At 48.0% G+C, this 12,371-nt stretch overlaps 1 protein-coding gene across 1 annotated transcript in view; it reads left to right on the plus strand.

Annotated features, from left to right (window-relative positions):
• Nucleotides 1-12,371, plus strand: part of ADCY9 (adenylate cyclase 9) — a 181,933-nt gene continuing 169,562 nt past the window's right edge. Inside the window, exons 1-2 of the mRNA XM_022594743.3 lie at nucleotides 1-279; nucleotides 1,759-2,001. The gene's annotated coding sequence lies outside the window, so the exon portion shown is untranslated. The remainder of the gene's footprint in view (nucleotides 280-1,758; nucleotides 2,002-12,371) is intronic.

A 12,371-nucleotide genomic window follows, 5' to 3' on the forward strand; every position in this document is an offset into this window, starting at 1 on the left:
TCGCTCTGTCGGCCTTTACTGTCTTTTGAGCGGAGGCCGACCTTGGGCCTGGCTGCGGTGCAGGCTCGTCCACCCAGCCGTCTCTGCGCGGTCCGACCGCTGGAAGCCCGGAGGGGCTCAGAAGTTTTCATTTGGGGTCGGGAAAGGCCTTGAACCTGCTCAGAGTTATGGGGTGAAGCCACAGATTTCTGGAGGCATTTGGGGGACGTGAAGAACGTCAAAGGCAAATTGGTGCTGGCAGTTAGTATGTTGTGGTTTTCACCTGCGGTCAAACCTCAGGTAAAACAGGAACTGATAATTTTAGGAGGTTATTCCACTTCCCTCCCCCCGCCAGAAATTCAGAGAAGCTGGTAAAGCTAGAATCCACATTGCCCTCTCTTCCTGTCCTTTAGGACAGAAACCCAGCCTTACCTTGCTCACTTTCTTCTATTTCTGGGTGACCGCAGGTGGGAAAGCATTTAGGGCAAATGAAACTTCAGATTAGGGGGCCATGGAGGGTGATATTATTAGAATGTCTTTCTTGTGGCTCCTGGGTTTTCCTGAGTCACTAATTTCAGGAGCTAAAAAGGACTTCAGAGATTCTGTAATACCTCATCAAGTGGTCATTAGCCTTTACTTGATGCATGCCCAGCGACAGGGATCTCTATCCAGGGTCTTCAGACAGGATGCTGGTTTAGGTCCCTCTGCCCCAGATGCCCCTTCTTTTGCAGCCCTGTAGGCATCAAGTGTTTACTGGCTTCTGTGCTTGGACCCCTGTGCACACTAGAAATTGGGAAGGGACCTCTGTGGCTAAACCAGGGTTGGCCAGCTGCTTACTGAAAGTAAAGGGAATTTCTTTTAATTCCCTGAGTTTTCTTTGCTGTTGCTTTGGAGCGGAGATCATCTGGGTATCTGGTACCCTGGTGGCCTGAGAGGAAAAGGAAAGTCCTTGGAAAGGGGTTAGGTGATTCCTGGGGAAGAATGCGTTGGTGTGTGGCTTAGCTGCCTCACCTGCCCTCTGCCCAAGGCAGCTCTACTTCCTTATATGCATCCCTTTCCTGGGTTTAACTTCACAGAATGCCCAGTGGTGGCGGGGAACTGTAGGACAAAAGAGCTATTCTTTTTACAAATGAGGAAGCTGAGGCCTAGGGAAGGAGAAACTGGCTTAGGGTCACAGAGCCAGTGAGGAGGAGAGATGGGACTCAAATCCAGGTCTCCTGATCCCCAGGCCTTTTCCCACACTCCTTCACCCTGTATGTCAGGGGCCAGTAGGAAACAGACGGCATATTTCAATGGCATAATTTGAGGCAGAGTGTAGGGAAACAACTATGGAGAGTGAAATATTCTGGGGCTAGTCACAGTGGGATCTTACCACCTGTATGCCTGGAGGCAGGGAGGCTGTGTGGAAGGTCATTTTCCTAGAGCTGGGACTTTGGGTCAAGGGGCTCAGGAAGGGAGTTGGGGGAATAAAAGCCTTGTCTTCAATTTCTCCCTCCCTCTAATCTCGCTCCCCATGCACCAAACCCAATGGGAAGTCAGGGGCAAGGGAGTCTTGATTAGTCCATACAGAGCAATTCTAGGGCACCGCACAGGGTGGAAAAAGATGTAGAATGTACAGGGCTGAGGTGGGGGGAAACAAATGAAAGATAACCAGCATAACATGCAATCTTGCTTCTACCAGTATAACAATAGTTTACATTTCTTGAGCACTTACTCTATGCCAGGTATGTTCATTTTCTCATTGCATCTTGCCATAAATCCATTTTCTCCATTTGACAGATAAAGAAACTGACTAGAGAAACAACTCGAGGGATGGAGATGTGGACAACTAAGCTGACATCTGCCTCTCCAGGATCTTATCTTGTGTATAGTAGTCACTCTGTGGATGTTGGTGGGATGAATAGATGAAAGAGGAGCACATAGAGGCTGGATTCGATGGAGAATCACCCTGAAGATCCTTAGCTGTGCCTCTTCTCTCTGGGGCTGGGGTGCAGCTGGAGAGACTGGAGGCTGTCTGCAGAGGTGAGTCCCGAGCCTGTTGGTGTCTCTCCTGCCGCTTTGTGATAAGCCAGGTTATTCAAGTTAAAAGAGTAGGTATATGGATCTGAAAAAAAAACCACCCCAAAACCTTGGACATTTTGCCTTTCCTAGTAGAGGATATCTTTGGAGTTAAAAACATTTCTCTTTCTGCAGCCAGCCTTCCCCACCTCCTGATTTCTGGTCCCCCCACCATCTGGGCAGGGGCCCAGGTGCTGCCTCTCTTCCCTGCTCAACTCCTGCGCTCCACCCACAAGCTCCGTTCTGCTCACTGCATCGCTGTGCTGTTCCTGGAACACAGGGTTCTTCGGGGATGAACCAAAGACCAGTGTGGCCGGGAGCATTTTACCAGCACCCCTAAAATGGCCTGCTATGGAGCAGAAACCTCAGCTCAGAGGCACTGGGCTCTTTCCTCCCTGCTTCCTCTTCCTTCAGCACCCCCTTCCTTCAGAATCCTCTTTTATTGGCCTCTTCCTTCCTCAAGGGTCCCCCAGAGTCTTTCATTTGCTGTTCATCTTCCCAACACCTCAAGCATGGAGACGCAACCTGACCTATTTTGAGCACCTGCTGTGTGCCTGATGCTGCCAGGTGCTTCCTAGCCATGATCTCATTTCATTTCACCGTGATCTACTCGGTAGGAAGTATTAGGGAGGGACCTTGCACAAAAGCAAGACTTTGGTTAGGTAACGTGTCCAAGAACACACAGCTCTTAAGGGTAGAGCTGGCATTTGAACTGTGGTCTAATTCCCAGGCTCATCCTGGCCCACTCCTCACCCAGGATGAACCCTGCTGCTGCAGTATTTGCGTTCCTCTTGCACTTTGGCTGTCCTGAGCCTTCTCTGGGTGCCATAGCCTGCGACCCTGGGGCTTGTTGAATGCGCTCTTTCAGCCCACCCTTGTGGGTTTCCGCGTGGATCTGCCTCACATTTGATTCCATCCGTAGTCCGTGGATCCTCCTCCAGTCCTTTGCTGATGATGCCTCCTCCGTCTGGAGGGCCATTCTACCTATTTCTGAATGGCACATCCAACCTGTTCTCTAAAGTCCAGCTCATATGCCACTTCCTTCAAACTCATTCACCTCCAGATTCCCAAACTCACCTTGGTGCGCCTCCCCTAGAGGATTTATCGCATTGTTTCCTGTGTGTGCCCTAATTTGGATATGCAACTTATTTTCTTTGCTGGGGGCAGAGATTATCCTTATACGCGGTAAGCCACCAGTGAATGAATGCATCTGAGGAGCTTTTTGTGGTGAAAAGAGTTAAGTGAAGGTTTATCCCACTACTTTACATGCTAAGTTTGCTTGAAACAAGATTCAGCTATAAAATAAATGAGTCTGGGGGATGGGTGGTGGAGGATGCCTTGTGTTTTCCTCGGAGAGCCTTGAATTTGGGGAAATGAAGACACACCAACGAGGGCAGGCAGCGGAGGACAAGCTGCTTAGGTGGAAAGCCCTACACATCTGTCTCTCCAGATGGGGCCCAAAGAGTGGTGAGCTGAGTCCCTTGACCTTTATCACGGGTTGCAGCTTTTCTGAGGCCATTCCCTGTACTCCCTGAGTCCCTTTATGTTTGCTCCGATAGGTAGAGGCCATCACTCCCGCTTTCACCACCAGGGGTGGGGGAGACCTTGGCCACAGTGACAGCCCTCCCTCCCTGGGACCAGAGTTGGCTCAGAGCACCATTTCCCGTATCACCCAAGACAGACAGGTGACAGGTGCTGGGGCCCTTGAGCAGAGAACGGGCATGTGCTGGGATGACTAACCTGCTCTGTCACCACCTACAGCTTGGTTCAAAGCCCCTCGGCATCAAAACAGTTCCCTAGGAGGAGCACAGAAGGCTCTCCTTAAGATGACAGCTTGGGTCCCTGCTTCTGCCAATGTCTGTCACTGCCCCAGTGCTTCAAAGTCCAGGTCAGTGAGGAGCATCCAATGGGATAGGCATGGAAAACAGGTAGAAGAGGCAACCTAGGAAGGAGAGGCCTGCTCTAGGCATCAACAACCTAGATTTTAATTGGGCTCTGCCAGGAGCTCACTGTGTGTTTATAAAGGAAAGGGGTTCATTCTTTATAAGTCAACATTTTTTTGACCACCTGCTCCTATCATGCTAACTAAGGGCAAGGAGGGCTATGAGAAGTCAAAACCCATCCCTACCCAGATGGTCTCTGTCTCTGTAAATCAGTACAAATCACGGTAATAAATGCTATACAGAGGTGTTTTTGGAGCACAGAAGAGAAACTCACTCATCCTTCCTAGGGGACGTGAGGGGAGATTTAACTGAAGAGGTGACACTTGAGCTGGACCTTGAAATTGGAATTCTCCTGGCAGATGGGAGTAAGTCTACTGCATCTTTGGGGAATGTCGTGCAGTATTTTGTCTGTGGAATGAGGTCAGTGGAAGGTGGAGAGGAGTAGGGTAAAGACAGGAGATTATACGCAAAGGTCTATCTGTGTTTAGCAGAGAAGGGCCTTCTTAGGCCGTACGGACTTTGGACATTATCCTGAAGGTAGAGGGACAACTTGAACCGACTGTGTTGCAGAAAGACCACTCTGGCAGCAACGTGGAGGATGGATTGGAAACATCAAAGATGAAGAGAGACACTGGGTGGAAATGGGTTAGACTGTCACAGGAGGGAATGTTTGAGGACCTCAACTGTGGGATTAGAGAAGAGGGTTGGACTAGGTAATCCCTAAACTCACCACCTGGGCCTTTGGTCCTTTTTGCACCTGCCCCTCCCACCCTGTTCCTACTTGGTTACCTTTATTGACCATCTCCTAGGGAGTTGGAGCACGAGCTGCCCCATTCCCCCATGGGGACCTGTTTGGATTTTGACCCTATCCAGTGTGCCTGTTTGTCAGTTTTGTCCACCCAGTAGAAAGCTGTACTCTGTCTTGGGGTCCTTTCCACTCCCACCTCCATCCGGCCCTGACTGTGCTCTCTCCTCTGGCTTTGGACCATGGGTCTCCAGACTGGCAGTGACAACTCTGCTGTCCTTCCCATTATTCTTTCCAAGAGGAAGGATGAGACACAATGTCTCACTGGAAGATGTTGACAAGCAGGAACTAGAAAAACAGATTAAAGGAACCTTGGGACTTGGTCAGAGAGCAGAAGTGAAATACAGGAAATGCAGGGCAGTCCCACAGAATGACCCAGCAAGTCTGAACCCCTTGATTTAAATTCAGCTCAGTTCTATAAAAGGTAACCCTAAAACCAGAGGTACATGTCTTCTCCTAATTGCTTCACTGTTATCCCAGGTGAGGGTTACACATTGCTACCCTTTCTTGTTCGCCTTATCTGTGAAACTGTCATCTCATGATTCTTGGGCCTACAGCAACCAGTCAACAAAGAGGTTTTTGGTACTTACTGTGTGCCCAGCCTCACGCTGGCTGGGATAGGATACAGACGCCCCCTGACTGTGTTCCCAAGGAATCTGGTGTTTTAGTCTAGTTGGGAAAGCAAAACAGACAAAACAGACAGAAAAGGTGAGTGGTTAAGAGGGTGGTTAAGATTGGGTGGGATGTGCCATAGATACCATAGAACCTGAGAAAGTAAGAAGCGGATGGTCTGGGTCTCTTGGGTTCTCTCAAGTTGGGGGCAAGATCCAGTCTAGACCTAGCTGAAGGCTTAAGCTGGATCGCAACCAGCCTCAGGGTAAGATTGGGGGCCAAGCATACTTCAAGGTGCTCTTACACGGGCTTTGTCCCTGTTTCCCAAATGTTTACAATGTTTCTGTAGTCTGCACCTGTCTGCTTCTCCACATTCTCCATTGACCCTTCAAGGCCCAGCCCAAATGCTGTTTTTTTTTTTTCTTTTTCAGGAAGACACTTTCCTTTTTTTAAAAAAAAAAATTATTTATTTGGTTGCACCGGGTCTTAGTTGCGGCAGGCGGGCTCCTTAGTTGCAGCACCTGGACTCTTTAGTGGCAGCATGCGAACTCTTCGTTGTGGCATGCATGTAGGATGTAGTTCTCTGCCCAGGGATCGAACCTGGGCCCCCTGCGTTGGGAGCATGGAGTCTTATCCACTGTGCCATCAGGGAAGTCCCAAGACACTTTCCTTCTTAACAGTCGGAATTGTTGCTGATCCTCCACAGCCCTTTGCTTATAATTCTGTTGTGACATTTACTCCGTCTTTTTATATGTTCGTGAATGTCACGTATCTGGTCACATATTTGTGTTTTCTTCACTTCCACTAGGTTGTGAGCTTCTCATTAGCAGGGAACATGTCTGGTTCATTTCTCTTAACTGCCAGGGACTAGCCCAGAGTGGTGCCCTGCTCAAAAACATCTGTTCAATGAATGGATAGCAGTTTGACAGGTAACGTTCTCCCTGGTGTATCAGTTATATAAAATCAGTTGTGTAAAAGTAATCCTAAAACCAGTATGGGGAGGTGCCTGCTTTCCGAGGACAACTTCTGGCAGAGGAGCAGCGAGATGAAAGGTCATTATAGGGAATTCCCAGTGGTTAGGACTCCATGCTTCCACTGCAGGGGGCCTGGGTTTGATCCCTGGTCAGGGAACTAAGATCCCGCAAAATGCGCGGGCATGGCCAAAAAAAAAAAAAAAAGAGAAAGAAAGAAAGAAAGGTCATTATAGGTTGGACTTGTGTGGATATACAAGAGAAGGGTGTCCAATTGTCTCTCAGTCTTGACTCTCAGGACCAAAGGGACAAAAGCAGGGTATGAGTGTCAAGAATGCCCTCTCTTAGGTTATGGAAAGAGTCTTGGAATCAGAAGTGTTAGGAATTAGTTCTGAGCCAATCTCTGGTGACAATATACTTGCTTTATTAACCTTTATGGGATTTTTCTTTGATCCAAGTGAGGTAAGAAATATGTAAGTTCTTTGAAAAATATAAAGTGTTACTGGAATATCAGGCATCCTTGTATTCTCCTCTTACTCCTGACCCTTACTTCTCTTTCATTCTTTTGATAACAAAATTCTCAAATCAGCAGCCACTAAGGCCAGCTGGGAAGAGCTTAGCCAGTCTCCCTTTGAGTTCCCATTTAGGCCCAAAGACTAGATCCAAGGTGGTAGAGAGGGAAGAACATGTTTTTTTGTCTTCTAAACCAGGTGACCTTGGGTAAATCACTTCAACTCTCTGAGCCTCAGTTTCCTCATCTGTAAAGTGGAGATAATAATCTTTACCCCACCCACTTTCTAGGGCTCCTGGGAGGGTCAAATGAGACAATGAACATGACAGTGCCTTGTAAACTGTAAAGGTCTGTTCAAATGCTATGGATTTACTTTTTAATCTGTGCTTGAGGGCCCTAGATAAAATTTGCCAAGACGGTTGTAAGTTTAGACAGTGACATCATACTGGCTTGTGATTGGAGTCCAGGGTGGGGCAGAGAAGGCGGGCCCAGAGTCACAGGGGCGGGTAGAATGCAGCAGGGACCCCACCCACTGCCTGCCTGGAGAAGACCTGAGTCGAGTCTGCTGTCACTCGTTTTAATGACGTGAAGAAATTCAGTCTCCTGGTTTCCAAACTGTCAAAGACTCTGCTGTGACCACTGTGTTCAGGGGAGACTTGGATTCAAGTTCAAGGGTTGGGGACACTCTGATTTGGTTCTCTGTCTCCAGGGTCTTTCTTAGCTTGGTACCCGTGATAAGGATAGAATAGGAGAGTTTACAGGTAGTTGTAGAAGTCCCAGTAGGGGACTATAGATAGAGAGGGGAACCTAGGAAACTTTGGAAGACCACTGTAAGTTAACGATCACTCAAGAAAGCTATTGGAACATCGTGGAACAGGCAGGCTTGCTTAACTATAAAGCCATAAATAAAAGCACGAGATTGTCCTAGGCCCTTAAGTGGAAGAAAAATGTCACCACCCTTCTACTGATTTGAATAAGTGCTATAATAATAATAATCCTAGTTTGACCTTATAGGGTCAGATACCCTCCTGCCTGATACAGAGGAGGAACTAGTGATGTAAGCCTCATGTCTACCCAAAGGAAGGTGGTCTTTTCTCCACCCTCTTTCCCTTGACTATAAAATTGTAGCCCACTGAATCCTCAGGGCAGAGCTCCCTCACCTCCCCACTTGCATCTCTTACAAGCATCCTATATTAATAGATCTACTTCTTGCCTATCACTTTGCCTCTTGCTGAATTCCCTCTGCGCTGAGACACAAAGAACCTGAGCCTCAGTAAGTCCAGATACCAGGTGAGTGATTCTGATTAAAAGACCGTGGGTTCAAGTCCCGATCTGAGGTGCACTGTTTTGCCCAGACATGGTGGGCATCCAGAATAAACCTGTTGTTGAACAACAGGTAGTGCATTTTGTGAGATCTCTCACCCTCTTTATTCTCACTTCCTTTGTGTTTGCAAATTCCAGGTGTAGGTAAACATTAAAACACACACACACACACACACACACACACACACACACACACACACACACACACACACACACACACACACACACACACCCCAGACTATGATTCAGAGAAATGGTAGCCTGACTCATGCCTGAAAATGTGACTGGCCAGTGTTACTTAAAGGTCAAGGTGCAGAAACGGGTATCCCCATCTTGGTGCTTTGTTAATCCCAGGAGGCTGTGAGACCAGAGTCTCCTGGGAGGGGCTCTCTGGGTACCTGTGGCTGGCTAGGTTTTGGATCCCTTCGTCGGCCCTGCTGGTCACTGGAGCTGAAAGAAATCGGCTTAATCCAAAAATATTTGTGAGTATTTATTGTATGCTTGGCCCTGTACTGGGTGCTTCGGGGAATATGAAAAAGGTCTGGTTGTGGCTTCTGTGTTGGAAACACTCAGCCTACAGTTGAGAAGATGAGATAGCCTGAGAGGAGCAGAGGCTCCCCACTGGCAGGCAGTGTGTGCCCAGGGCCAGGGTGTGGTGGACAGTCTCTGACACGGGAGGGCAGAGTGGGGGGTCCTCAAAGATGACAAAGTCGATCACTGAGATTCATTTCTCCCCTCAAAATGTCTTCTCTCCTTTTCTGGCTCCAATTAGGAGATTGTATAAGTTTTCTGTTTCTGCCTAACAGAAAACCCACAAACGTGGCAACTTAAAACAGTGCCTACAAGTCCAGGCAGGACTTGCTGGCTGTCAGCTGGGGGTCACTTTCAGCTCCTAGAGGCCACCCTCTTACCTTTTCCATGTGACCCTCTCCCTCCCATCTTCAGTCTAGCAGCAGTGCCTCAAATCCCCCTGGTGTTAGGAATCTGTGACTTCCTCTTCTGCTACCAGCTGGAGAAAACCCTGTGCTTTTAAAGGACTCATGTGATTGGGTCAGGCCCACTTGGATAGTTTCCTTTGGATTAGTTCAAAGTCAACTGATTAGTAACCGTAATTACATCTGCAGAATGCCCCTTGTCACGTGCTAACATAATCGCCATCCTGAGGATTAATGTGGGAAATAATGTGGGAGCAGGGGATTTTAAGATTCTGCCAACCACAGATATGTTAGTAGAAAGGAGGTACTGAGGGGCTGACCTCAGGCCTTGGTGGTAGTGATGGAAGAGATGAAGGAAGCTAAGGTGTGGGAAGAACTTGTTCTATGGCAAATGGTGTACCAGGCATTGTCACAAGTGTCATCCCCCTCCTCATATCACAGCTGTATAGTAGGCATTGTTACCATTATCCTCATTTTAGTAGTGGGAACACTGAAGCTTAAAAAAAAAAAGGCACAGCTACTCAATGGCAGCTCCGTCTAATTCCAAAGCCTCCTCTTCCCACTCTACCATCTTGGGAAAGAGGAGGAGGGTAATGCAACAGATTTTGGGGAGATAAAGTGCAAAGCTCTTGGCATCTGATTTGCTGTGGGGCAAAAGAAAGAGAAGAATCTGAGTTTAGGGGAGTGGGGAGGATGGTGGCATCATTAATAGAAGTATACTTAAGGGCTAATTCAGTGGTGTGGAGGAACGACACTGATTTCTGTGTGGATTTCAAATATTCAGGATCCCCAGGCTCTGTGAATCCATACCACTTGCCTTCAGAGAAGCTGGTTCTTTCAATAAGGAGGGTGCAGGGCCACCAGTCTTGATACCTGGTAACTGTTTTAAGGCCTATAAATAGCTGAGAACCCTGCAGGTGTGAGGTTCAAGCAGGGGGGGGAGAGGGGGTAGGAATCACCACCAGCCGATGGTAACATCAGTGCTGATAACAGGAACCCTTCTTTGCCAAGTGTCTGGGCAGCCTTGGTGTTCAGGCTGGCCTGACTCTTTTGGACTCTGACGCAGAGATCACACAGATGGGTCCTGCTGTGAAATTGGTACACTGACTGGGGGAAATCACAGTGCCTGCCCCTGGTACTCCTCTGGACCATTTCTGATAAATTAGATCATGGTAACTCATATTTTTGCTTCGCAGTCTTTCTTTCCCCATTCTGTTTCTAATGGATGACGATTACAAAGGCGCTTTGATGGAAAATACGGGATCTGTGTAAGACCCCTCTCTGTGAACGTGGCCTGGAGTATTAGGTCGTGCATATGTCAGTGCTGCTGAGTTGCCTCTTCACCCGGCTTTCTCCACACTGCTGGAACTCTACCACTCACAGCAGGATGAGACTTCTCTGTGGTTTTGTCCTTGCCCTGTTTTGGGAGACTTACAATCTCAACAGTACTAACACACTCAAAGAAATGCTTGTAATTAAGAACTTTAATGGAAGGTGTGACTAAGTCGGATGTTTTCTCTGAGGGCTGTGCCAGCCATGGTTCTGTGCCCTGGGAGTTTGGTCAAGGGGGACATCTGGAAGGGCTGGCGGTGACACGGCAGGTGACGGGGAGGAGGGGCCTCTACTGTAGGGCATTCGAGGATGACCAGGGTTGGGTTAAGTAGGCAGGAGAAGGGAAGCCCTCCTGGGCAGGGAGAGAGCTAAGCACAGATGTGGAGGTCTGAACGAGCCTGGTTTGTTCATGGACATGAGCCCTCTGGCCTGAATCGAGGGAGGGAGTGCTACCTTCATCTGAGAGCATGACTCTCTGTCCTCTTCCCTCTCTCTCTAATTAAGACTATGAGGTGATCATCCTAAGTGAAGTAAGTCAGACAGAGAAAGACAAATATCACAGGTTATCACTTACATGTGGAACGTAAAAAAATGATACAAATGAACTTATTTACAAAATAGAAACAGACTCACAGACAGAGAAAACGAATTTACAGTTACCAAAGTGTAAAGGGGGTGGGGGAGGAATAAATTAGGACTTTGGGATTAACAGGTACTACTATATATAAAATAGATAAACAACAAGGACCTACTGTATAGCACAGGGAACTATATTCAATATCTTGTAATAACCAATAATGGAAAAGAATCTGAAAAAAGTTACATAGTATAACTGAGTCACTTTGCTGTACACCTGAAACTAACACAACATTGTAAATCAACTATACTTCAATTAAAAAAAAAGACTAAGGATTTAAAAAAAATAATTTATTTTTGGCTGCGTTGGGTCTTCATTGCTGCGCACAAGCTTTCTCTAGTTGATAGTCTTCATTGCTGTGTACGGGCTTTCTCTAGTTGATAGTGAGCGGGGGCTGCTCTTCATTGTGATGTGCAGGCTTCTCATTGCGGTGGCTTCTCTTTGTTGTGGAGCACAGGCTCTAGGCACGCGGGCTCAGTAGTTGTGGCACACCAGCTTAGTTGCTCCATGGCATGTGGGATCTTTCCAGAGCAGGGATCAAACCCATGTCCCTTGCATTGGCAGGCGGATTTTTTTTGTGTGTGTGGTACGCGGGCCTCTCACTGTTGTGGCCTCTCCCGTTGCGGAGCACAGGCTCCAGATGCGCAGGCTCAGCGGCCATGGCTCACGGGCCCAGCTGCTCCGCGGCATGTGGGATCTTCCCGGACCGGGGCACGAACCCGTGTCCCCTGCATCGGCAGGCGGACTCTCAACCACTGCACCACCAGGGAAGCCCTGGCAGGCGGATTCTTAACCACTGCGCCACCAGGGAAGTCCCAAGACTGAGGATTTTTTAGCTTTCCTTCCCTGCCCTAGGCGTATGGATGGATGGATAGGGGCCGTCCCTTCCTGCCCAGTCTCAGGGGCATGTGTGCAGGATAGTTTTCCCCTTAGGTTTCTTCTGCCTCCCAGTTGGTGTCCTTTCCTTGGCCCCACCCTAACTGTTTTCTTTAAAAAAGTCCTGTTTTTGTTTTTTTACCAAGGAACTTGACTTGCTTTGTTTTCATTTTTGCAGATAACTGCAGTATTAAAGTTGAATGCATTTAAATGTCATTGTGTAGTTTAACATTATTTTACCTCTTTCTGGCAACCACGACTCTGTTTCATGTTCAGTTATTGCATGCTTTCTAGCGGTGCCTAGGAAGATGGGGGCCTGTTTTTGGTCCTCATGGTGTGCAGAGCTTTCCTCTTCAGGCAGGTAAGTAACTCTGGGCTGGAGATGCCTT

Source organism: Delphinapterus leucas, chromosome 15 (assembly GCF_059928025.1).
Source record: "Delphinapterus leucas isolate spDelLeu-1000000601 "Yukka" chromosome 15, BTC_Dleu_Yukka2, whole genome shotgun sequence".
In the NCBI taxonomy this organism is placed as follows: domain Eukaryota; kingdom Metazoa; phylum Chordata; class Mammalia; order Artiodactyla; family Monodontidae; genus Delphinapterus; species Delphinapterus leucas.